This window comes from Phoenix dactylifera, chromosome 1 (genome assembly GCF_009389715.1).
Source record: "Phoenix dactylifera cultivar Barhee BC4 chromosome 1, palm_55x_up_171113_PBpolish2nd_filt_p, whole genome shotgun sequence".
NCBI classification, from domain to species: Eukaryota; Viridiplantae; Streptophyta; class Magnoliopsida; order Arecales; family Arecaceae; genus Phoenix; species Phoenix dactylifera.
In genome coordinates this window covers 16,878,788-16,890,104 of record NC_052392.1, presented here as the reverse complement: position 1 = coordinate 16,890,104, position 11,317 = coordinate 16,878,788, and the positions used below count along the sequence as shown (strand labels likewise).

At 45.3% G+C, this 11,317-nt stretch overlaps 1 pseudogene; it reads right to left on the bottom strand.

The window, feature by feature from the left end:
• Nucleotides 1-1,830: 1,830 nt before the first annotated feature.
• Nucleotides 1,831-4,737, bottom strand: LOC103701422 (annotated as a pseudogene).
• Nucleotides 4,738-11,317: the final 6,580 nt, after the last annotated feature.

Below are 11,317 nucleotides of genomic sequence, written 5' to 3'. Positions count from 1 at the left end.
GAATAACAACTGATCCATATAATTGCAATATGATAAGTAATGAGCAGCAGTGGCATAATATTGAAGTTATTGTTGATACAATGATATGTTACTTAAATTTATATAATAATTGGAGCATGCAAGTCCGATCGAGGAACATACAATTTAAAGTGCATCGTGGAATAAGTTACTGAGGAATTGGCATATATTTTTCTAGTACCCTCGAAAAATGAGGATGGTAGAAATCATGTTTTGCAATGATTAGAGATCGAATCTTAATTTTTCGAGATTGTTTGATGTGCAATCTTCTCAATTCCATTGATGCTAATCTACCATTGCGCCTTTCTCCCTTAAATATTTAGGTCTTTAGGAGACATATTCCTAGATAATTTGGTTGGGCATTCATATACCCTCTAAATATATGAAATACTTCCTTATTTTTTATCGGATTAACAATAAATAGCTTAAAAAACAGCTATAACAGCCACCATTCCCTTATAATATCATAGCAGCTAAATATTGTCATTATCAAACTATCATTATATGTATATGCATGGCATAGCGAGAAGCCTCCAAAAACATCATAACACTTTATAATGCTATTTCTAGCAACCTGTCGTGCATGCAGTTATACTTTCCCTATATACCGCATCTAAATTTCAATTACATTTTCATCAGACTATTTATGCAAAGGTTTGGCTCATCAAATCGCTCAGTTTGTCTATTTATCATGCGTGCCATAGGAACTCTTATTGTGAATTTTATATAATTACAAAAAATTATTTTCTTAGATAAAAAGTTTTTAATATGTACTACCGTGAAATCACACGCATATTTTCTTCAGACATCCCAATTAACCTATGGAGGTTCTTGCTTACCATACGGCCATCAACTTAAGAACCCACTAATTAGGCACAGAATTGGTTTTCATAATTTATTTAATTACTTTTTTTGGGGACCCTAATGTATATTGTATGTTGATGTTATGTTGCAAAGTGACCTAGTACTTTGTCACCTTTTCTAGAGCCATAGAATCTTTTCACCGGAGACCTCTAAAGGGCCAAAACCGAACCAAAGGATAGAGGATGCTTTGGAGACATCAACTAGAAGAAACCAAATAAAAAAAGGAAGGCAGTAACTTGTCAAGAAATATATATATATATATACAAGAAAATTTAATGGCGGACGATTCCATGCACCCAAAATGGCTTGTTATTTTCGGGCTCTTTCTTGCGGGTCCAAGTCATTCTCACATTGGTGGAGGTCTTTTTCATTTTTTTTTAATAATTCAGCCAAGAGTCTCGTGGCATTTTCCATCATACGTAGGGTCATATTCTGTGCAGGGTGTCATTTTCGGAACTCTTTTTTCTTGTGGCTTGGCAGCATAAATACAAGGAAACTACAAGACTAACATGAACCAAGACGAATGGATTGAAAACATCAAAATTAGATTTTGGACCTTATTATGATGTGAAGAGCTACATTACAGCTTTAGAATTTGTTTGAACTAAAAATAGTATTTCTAGTATTACAGAATATGAGACCTGATCGAACGTATATTAATCGGGCCTCTTCTGGTTTATTCCCGTAGAAAAAAAAAAATTATCCATGTATAATTTTAGTATATATTGTCCGTCTAGGCTCATGCTGCTTTAGAATTTCGAACTATTTAAGTCTAATTCTCAAGAACACCCATCACAGCCATGAAACAATAAGAAGAGCTTTTCCACCATTGCACAAAGCGCAAGCATCATATTTTTTTTAATTTAGGCATACAACTGGACGAACAAATCTTTTTTTTGGGGAAAAAAAAAGAGAAATTATGCGCAGCAACGATCTATTAAATGCATGTATACGAAAGATTGCATCATACCTTCAAAATTGCCACCAAATACAATGGTATGCCATGAGCATAATGCATGGCTGACTTAGGATCTCATGGATTCCACTTATGCACACATCTTCACGTATACAAAATCTCTCTGCTAGCTACAAACTGCTTGAATAAAAGAATATAGTGTACATATTGAAGAATTTTTAGCACACCACAATGCATGAAGGTGAAAACAAGCAAGCATGGGTGTATTTGACGGACCCAAACACAAATAGGCGCCATGCAGAGCTCTTGTTACAAAAGAAGAAACAAATTACAGCGACATCTATAGGGACTCCTCTTAATTTTTCTTCCTTCTATGTATTATTATGTATAATAATGTGGTCGTCTCCTTCCTTTCTCCTCATCGTATCAGCGCATGCACACACCTTATAGAAGGAGTCGCTTCTAAAAGCTTTGTTTTTTGTATCTATTGTTTTTTTCTCTCTTCTCTCTCTCTAAATCAAAAAGGAGCTCGGCGAGGTATACCTTTCCGCCTTGACGTCCGGTAGCTGGTAATGGGAGGGGTCGCCGGAGAAATGCCGGCAGGGGTGACGGTGGACTTACCGCCCTCGTCGTCCGACCACCTCCAGCGGTCGATTGCGACGGCGGGCAACATCTTCCGGAACTTCCTCGGGGTTGATGACTCGTCGGACTCCGACCCGTGAAGCCACTCCCGGCTGGTTTTGCCGCGGAGCGCAAAGGAGAGCCCCGGGTCTCTCTGCATGCCTCCGAGCTGCGCCAGAGAAACAGACCCCATGCTTGAACTCGTTAGTAGCAGTGACGTTCTCTTGAGTAAAAAAAAAAAAAAAAAAAACAGAAAATAATTCTTTTTTTATTAAATCAGAAAGTCTGTCTTTTATGTTTAAAAAGTTGTAATTTTTAGAAGAAAAAAGCTGCAAATATTGAAATAATTTCTTTTTTATTTCAGAAAACTAGCCCATTTCACTTTGCTTCTTCTTCTCAATGTTTTGCATGGCAATGTGAGCACCATTAAATAAGAATTACCTGTCTCCACTGCATAATTACCTAATATGCTAAAAGCCAAGCAAATTGTGTATGGAACTGCAATTAAATGGTTAGCTTGTACTATCTGGTCGAATGTGAAAAGACTAGCAAAATTAATAAAAAAATATTACCCCATACTAATTACTATTTCTATTTGTTTAATGCTTAAATTTCCTCATCTTTCTTCTTCCTTTTTAAATGTTCCTTTACTACCTATCTTGGTATAGCTAGATGAGTTGCAACCATTCTACTAACAAACTTGTCATAAATCAAGATGAACTCTAATATACAATTGTATACAAAATTTATAAAAATAGTAGAAAAAATTCAACTCATTGAGAGATTTTAGTTTATAAATTAGGAAGCGAAATCCGACCGAACCCGACAAATAAATCGGTTAATATATTCCAACACTTGTGAACCTAGACCAACACCCCTCCTCCATTTGGATTTTGGAGCAGGTCCCTGGTTCAATTTTGGGGAGATTATTCTCCTTGTATATCCAGACTAGATAATTATACCGGATATGCGTCTCTCTCCTCCTAGAAAAACCAGAAAAAGAGGGGAATTATAAAAAGAGCTGTGGTCCAACACTTGGGAAGCACTTCCGAAGGCTCAATCAAAGCCCATCTTTATTGTTTTTAAATAATTTTTTTGGATTAATTAAAAAAATAAAGAAAGAGATGAATCCAGGAAAAAGAAGTGGCTCTTGCTTTTTTGCTACTGAAATTTAAAGCAATCCAAAAGCCACCGCAGTAGCAGGGAGGTAGGCCGAGGCACCTTGCATCCAAGGGAGCAGAAGCGGAAGTTATCAAGGAGGCTCCGGCAGCAGATCTCACAGGTGTTCGTGACGCCCTTCCCATGCCTCGGCTGCGGCCTCCCGTTCAAAACACGATCTTGGCGCTGTTTATGACATACGTCTGAATGCACGAGATGTCTATGAACTTGGACACCTCCGACACCCTGATCACGTTGTGGTACGACGACCTCCGAATCTAGTTTTATTTAAAACAAAACAAAACAAACCAAACCAATATATAGAGAGAGAGAGAGAGATTAGATAAAGAAGATAAGAGGGATAGCGATATTCCAGTTATATTCCTAGTATAGGAATAAGTACTAAAGGAATAATACCTGAACAACGCGGTGATTCTTATGGTCCCCCAGGCAATAAGAACAGAGTGCGCGACCGGCGCAGTCCAAGCAGTACATGTTGCACTCGCTCTTGTGGGAGTCGGCATGGACGTCGCAGGGGACGAAGAAGCTCGTCCTCAGCATGGGCTTCAGCCATGGCGGAACCAATTCCTCGCTGCAGCTGCCGCCGCCGAATTCGATCGTCGGAGTATCCTATCCGCAACAACAAGATCGACTCCCGTCCGTCAAACGATCGAAATCCAACAACAAGGCCAGGGAACGCAATCAAAGGATTATCAGATGTTTACCGTATAACAGCCTTCCGCTTTGCTCTCCATACGACAGCCAGCTCGTCTCCAAAGCTGGTATAAGAAAACAGAGCCAAACTGGGTGGGGAGGGGGGCAAAAAAATAGAGAAAGAGCCGAGACAAGGTTGAATTTCCCTCGATACCTTCGGCACCGAGTGGATACGGGTGTAAGAAGAGAAGAGGGAGGCGAAGGGAAGAGGGGAGAAATAGAGAGAGGAAGAAAAGAGGGCTGATTGGGGCGTCTAGAAGGCGAGAAACATAGAGAGTAAGGCGGTTTGGCTTTAATGGAGAGAAAAGATCCTCCCCGTAGATCTTTGGCGGCGATCTTCTTTTTTTTTTGACGGAGGGATATGGGTTTGGTCGTCTCGATAGGTTTGATAGCCATCTTATTCTGGTGGATGATGGCCGGGCTCGGATGATGGCAAATAAATTGTATTTGTATGTCCATCATATGTATATAATACCATTTTTTTTATCTAGAGAAAATGCCCTTTGAAAGCCAGCTTGGATGCGACCCCTTCGGATAAACTTTGTTTGATCAAGCTCTAACCAGGATTGTGAAAGGATTGTCCCGTTTTTCTGGTTCTCATACTACTTTGCTGGCCGTTTATCGTCCAAACAACATAATATTATAACATAAAAGAGGTAATTGTGACGTAGCATGGCGTTGCCTCACAATCTCTCTTCTATTTTTTTATTTTTTTTTTGGATATCAACTGCTCACTAATTTCGTATGAGCACTGCCATCAGAGTCAAAAGAGAAAAGACGGTATAGCGGTGGAAGAATAGATGCAAGCCGAGTCCAAAGAATCTCTCATCTACTCTTCAAATGTATCCACTATATATGTTCTTTTCTACATGGAAAGAACACTTATATATGCTTACACACCCATATATATGCTTGCACGGATGGAAAATAGACCATAGACATGAAAAGAATAAGAAAAGTAATAATATATTCTTCAAATTTATTAAATAGATTATGATATAATTAGTTGCAATTAGCTGACAAATTATCCATGAGTTGTTGAACATACTCTTTTGAATTAACAATTAATGATGAAAACTATTGTTATTCGTGTTGGTATTTTTTTCTGATTATTTTATGGTAGTTGGTTATGTGAGATTTTCTTTTACCTAAATTAATGTATTAAAATATATGAACAATTAATTTCATATTAAATCCATGTCTCTTTGCCCAAAGAACTCGGAGTCGCTCCAGTGATCATACCCTCTTGTTAGTAATTTGGGATTCTGAATTCAATTCTTGGATATTGCATCTCTAAAATTCTAGATATAAATAATTATAATATAGATGGATCTTTCTCTGTTCTCTTGAGACAATATACAGAGTATAAGTATTTTCTTTTGAACTTACTTAAATCATTCAAAAAAAAATTAAATTTTCTATACTTTTCAAGTTCTAAACTTTTGCCCCTGCTCAAATTACTTTCCGTCATTAATGTTTGTGAGTTTGTTCATAAGAATTTTGCATTCCTTTTCCGCGTCCTTGCAGCCTCTTGGCTTTTGTTTGTGCATTACCTTTTTAAATATTTTATTTTCTTATGTTCTTGATCATAAATTAGTCCAAAGCATAAAATTTTAAAAGTGGATAACTAAATTTATTTTAAATAATTATTATTTAAAAGTTTTTAAGGTTTGAATCAAAGTCCTAAATGCATTGTTCCCTTGTTATGCTACTAGCCCACATGCTTTCATTGTATTTATTTTTTTTATGATGAAGTATGGTTCACGGCCTACTGACTTATCTCCTATTAGAATTTTGGAGGGTTTTGGGCGAAAGTAAGGCTGACATACAAAATGTCTAGTTCTTTCTTCTCATGTTTCTATCTTGTTCTATCTATCAGCTATAATATAATTTTCTACAATCTTCTCTCATCTCTTCTATAATTTTTTTTTCTAATCTTCAATAAAATAAAAGCCAGGTGGCTATCCCTCTGCCCCCCTTTCATTAAAAAAAATTATACATGGTTATTTAATTCTTTCCATTATTGTACTTTTCTTAAAAAAGTAACTGTTTAATGACATGTCATTGTCATTTCAAAAAGAACAATTATTCAATAATTGCAGTCAACCGGATGGGCTTTGGATTGCTCTGGTGCCAATTTTCTAAAATATGATTAACTGGCATATCGAGAGCACTTATTTCCCTTACTAATTTAGCATGAGTTTGCCCTGGGTACCTAAACTTTCTATACAAAATTACCAATTTGTCACATAGTGCATGTGTGGTGACATGATTTGCAAAATTAATGTAATACATAAAAATAATTGAATATTAAGTTACCAAGTAAACATTAGATGGTTCGAGAAAATTTTGCATGCCCAAACTTAATGCCGCAGAGCAATAGCATTAAAGGCATATCTGGTTGTGAAAAGTTAGACTCTAAAATAGAATAGGAAATAAGTGGCTTTCCTATTCCAATTTCAGAGAGAAACAAAAATATTCCAAATTCTCAAAATCAAATTCTGACTTTCTTCTAGTATTTAAACTTCTTTCTATTTCTAATTCTAATTCTGATTTTAGCCACCAATCAAATACATCTCCAATTTGTAATTCCGTGGGAACCAAGTGCACACTAGACTTTAGTTTTGCCTTGACGCTAAACTTAAAACCTTATTCACTTGCCAAACTAGAATCTCGGGTATCTTAACTTCATCAGGTATATTAGTAATGTTCTTGTTCTAAAGCTCCAGTGTTGTGACAAGTGGAAATAAAGAGCGTTGGTATCTAACTTTATATCCCCGAATAAATGCGTTGGCAGAAGCTCGTCCGAGTTCCGACATGAGCACCGAGCTGCCGAACCAACGGGTACCGGAACGAGCGGGGGAAGTAGTTTTAGAAGGCTAATATCGTCCTCTTTTTGCCGCCTAGTGGAATCGCGTTATGGGCACGCCATCTTCCCACACGCTCAAGCGGTGCTCCCAGATGCGACGGCCCGGGATCACGTACGTGTCACGAGAGGAGACCAAAGTTCGTGCGTGTCGAGGTGGGAGAAATAGAGCTAGCGCTCGGAGACAGACATGCAGCTCTCGGTCAGGAGTGGATCGCTTGTACGTGGACGCAATTAAGATGGCAACCGCTTGTGATCGTTCGGTGCACCTTCAACCGGCCGGAAAGAGATTTTCTGATATATTACATACAAAAAAAACTACTCAATCCTATAATCCAGTTGAATCTCGAAGGTGAAACACCTATAAACACATACACTACTGACAAATAGTTAAGAGATTCGAGTCTATTACAGCGGCTTTCGTGTACATACATATTGTTGCTGGTGGTCCAAACCGTGAACGATTGGCACTGCGGTGTGAACGGGGTTCCGTCTGAGTTGTCTTGGTTGGTGTTGGTTGCGCTCCACCTTCCGCCAAGAAACCTGCAAACAAGCCTTGCACCACCACCAGGGTGGTGATGGCCCTCCGACGGTCAAGTCAGAGGAGATTGGAGGAGGAGGAGAGGTGATAATCGCAAGTAAGAGAGTGCTCTGGGAGATATTGCTCACCACCCCCCCTTTCTCCCCCCAGCCGCATATATACCTGACCGGGGGGTCTCTCAGGGGGGTTCGTTATCGTGGGGCACGATGGTGTGGCCACTGACATGGCCGTTACAGGGCGTCGTAGAGCAGCACCGGGTACGGCCACGCCAGGGCATAGTGGGGCTCCGCTTTGTACGGCTGATGCAGGAGATCGTGGAGCAGCATCGGATACAGCCGTTGCAGGGAGTAGTGGAGCAGGAGGCCGCGGCGTGCCTCTGGGGAATAGCCTGTCGTTATCAGGAGATCTCCGACTCGGGGTCGGAGCGCTGGATCAAGGGGCAGCCGACTCGGGGTCGGGCTGCGGAGCCGAGGATGTCCGACTCGGGGTCGGATTGCTGGATCAAAGGGCAGCCGACTCGGGGTCGGGCTGCGGAGCCGAGGATGTCCGACTCGGGGTCGGATTGCTGGATCAAAGGGCAGCCGACTCGGGGTCGGGCTGCGGAGCCGAGGATGTCCGACTCGGGGTCGGATTGCTGGATCAAAGGGCAGCCGTAGTCTTCCTGGGCGCGCGTGCCGGTCACGTGGGGCATGGCGGCTTATTTCCCCCGTAACAGTAGCCCCCCACTTCCGAGCCTGGAACCAGAAGGGGAACAGGTGAAGGGAGTGATGTTTCGGGATTGCCGCCGTTCCTCGGAGAGGCGCGCGCGCTTCGAGCTCCCCGCCCTTTTTATGGCGTATGGCGGTTATTGCTGACCTGGCAGTCTGAGGATTTCGGCGGACATCCTTCCTTAATGGTGTCGATTCGCCTTTGGGGCGCGAGCGACCCTTCGGCAGCCAGGCGTCCTCTGGCGTCATCGAGGCGTCACTTGCCTTTCCGCCTATTTAATCGGGGGCCTTTCCCCGTCCGTCTTCTTCTTTACAGATATTTTCAAGTTTCCCCTTTGCGCAGCTGTTGTTGCCGTCGGACTGTTCACTTGTTTCTCCTTTGGCGCTCTCGGAGCCGTTCTTACCTCTTTTCCGGTGAGTTTTCCCCATTCTTCTACTTAGGGCTCTCCATACTTTCCCCTCTTATACTAGTGTACTCCAGTCGCTCCGGTCTTTCCCCCCTTCCTGTCCCCGTCCTGACCGTAGGTTTATTGGCCATTAGGAATGGGCGAAGTGAGAGCAGACCAAATTAAGTCGGAGCTGGTCGCCACGGACTTAGACAGACTCGTGGCTCGGTACCACCTTCCCGAGGCCTGCAACGCCACGCTCCCGGGGCCTGAGGAGAGGATGTCCCATCCTCCTCCAGGGAAGATCGCCATCAATGAGGGCATTCTCCAGGCCGGGTTCCGCTTTCCCCCTTCGGACTTGGTCATGCAGGTGCTACGGGGTTTAAGAGTGGCACCGACGCAACTGGTGCCGAACTCGTGGCGGGCCCTGACGGTCTTCCAGGTTCTCTGCCGTATGCACGAGATCCCCGCCACCCTGAATGTTTTTGGGAGTTCTACAGCCTGAGCGGCCACCCCCAGGACAAAGGGTGGTGGTGCTTCGCAGCGCGGCGAGGATGCGGCCTTGTCAAGGAGGCTCCTACCTCCATTCACAAATGGAAGGAGCGCTTCTTTTTTGTTGATGCAGATCCCTCTTGGGAAATCAGGGCGACCTGGGAGACCCCGATGAAGTCTCCGATCGGCCTATCGAGACTGTCAAAGGAGGAGTCCGATGGCTTGGCCGCCTTGAAGGGGTTGGTTGCCGAGGGCCAGCTCCCCCCGGTGGCCCGCCTTATTTCCGAGGATACTTTGGTGAATGTCGGTCTGAGCTCGGTCCCCACCGACCGTGAGTCCGCCACCGATTCTTTCTTGACTTTTTCCCTTCTTTCGTCCCGTTCTTTCCTTTGGTTTCTCCGTCTCCGACTATCCCGTCCTTTTTGCAGAGATCGACGACGTCATGCGGTCGGTGAAGACAAAGGCTGTTGGTAGGGCGTCCCTGCTGGAAGCAGCCCAGAGGAGGAAACGAGCTCTTCCGAGCGGGGCCCCACCGGCGAAGAAGTCCCGTAAGGAGGTGCCTCCGACGCCGACCGACGAGTCCGGGCCCACCGATCAGGGAGACGTCGTGGGCACGGACCGGCAGCTGACGCTGTATCAGCCCTCCGGTGGTAAGATTGCCGCTACTCCGGAGGTATCATCCGAGCCTGCCCGAGACGGACGGGTCGGACGTGATCGGTCCCCGACCCGGCCTTCGACTCGGTCGGCTCCTGATGACTCGAGGAGGGACGCGCCGAGGCCCCGACCGAGCGGGACCCTATCAATTCCTGGGGTGACCCCCGCCCCGAGCGCGATCGGCCGGACTCTTCCCCAGGCGATGGATAGGGGTAAGGCTGCAGAACCACCGTCCGGCTCTGGGGAGAAATCGGGGTCTGCCTTCACTACCGATGGCGCCCGAAATCTCATCGAAACAGTGCTGCTGGAGAAGGACCGTCGGCGGGTCCGGGAGTTGGAGGTCTCTGACGTTGGGGCTGCCAGCTGTGTCTGTCTCATGTCGGTGAGTGTTCTTCTGGCCGCTTTTCACCATTTATTGGCTCTGTTGTTCTCCGCCTGACTCCCTTATTTTTCCTATTTCTTAGCTCGCCCAGTACATGATCCGTCTGGAGGAGTGCTACAAGGAACAGGCGGGGCTTCTGGCGAAGGCCGAGGACCGGCTGAAAGCAGTGGAAAAGGGAGGCCAGGCTATGGCAGGCAGGACGACCGGGGACTTCGAGGCGAGGCTCCGGGAGGCCGAAGAGCGGGCACTCGGCTTTGCTGCCCTCGAGAAGCAACTGTTGGAGGCTCAGGAGCAGCTCAAGGTTGCCTCGGGTCTCGAGGGCGAGGTCAAGAAGGCGGATGAGCGGGCCGAGAAGCAGTCCCGGAAGGCTGCCGACTACCGGGAGAGGTGGGAGAAGGCCTAGCGGTCAGCCGACAACGCCCGCAACCGAATCCGGTCTCTTGAAGCTAAGCTGGGCGAATTGGAGTCGGCCTTGGAGAAGTCCCGTGCGAGCGATCAGGAGCTTCATTCGCGCCTGACGGAGGCTGAGGCTGCTCGCATTGCTGCCGAAGCGAAGCACAAGGAGGCTCGGGCTGAGCTGCTGAGGGTCTCCACCGAGGCGGAAGGCCGGATTGTGGCGAAGGTCTTGGAGGCGAAAGCCCAGATTATGGAGCGGGCAGAGGCGGCGCTGGCCGAGAGGAGTGCGGAAATCGGGCGTCAGGCGGTAGAGGCTTATCGCCAGTCCGCCGAGTTCGCTCATGATATGTCGGAGGCAGTACAGACCTATCGTCAGTCCGACGAGTTTGTCCGTGACGCGTCGGACGCGGGGGCCGAAGCCTTTATCTTAGGCTTCGAGGAGGGCCTGGCAAGGGTGTCGGCTAAGTACCCCGAAGTTGACCTGAGCGAGATTTCCCTTCTCGACTCCTCTCCGGCGCCATTGCCTGCTGGTTCTCCTGCTGCTTCCCTACCTCCTGCGGACGAGCCCGACGTTCCCGACCCGGGAGTTCCTCCAAGCTGAC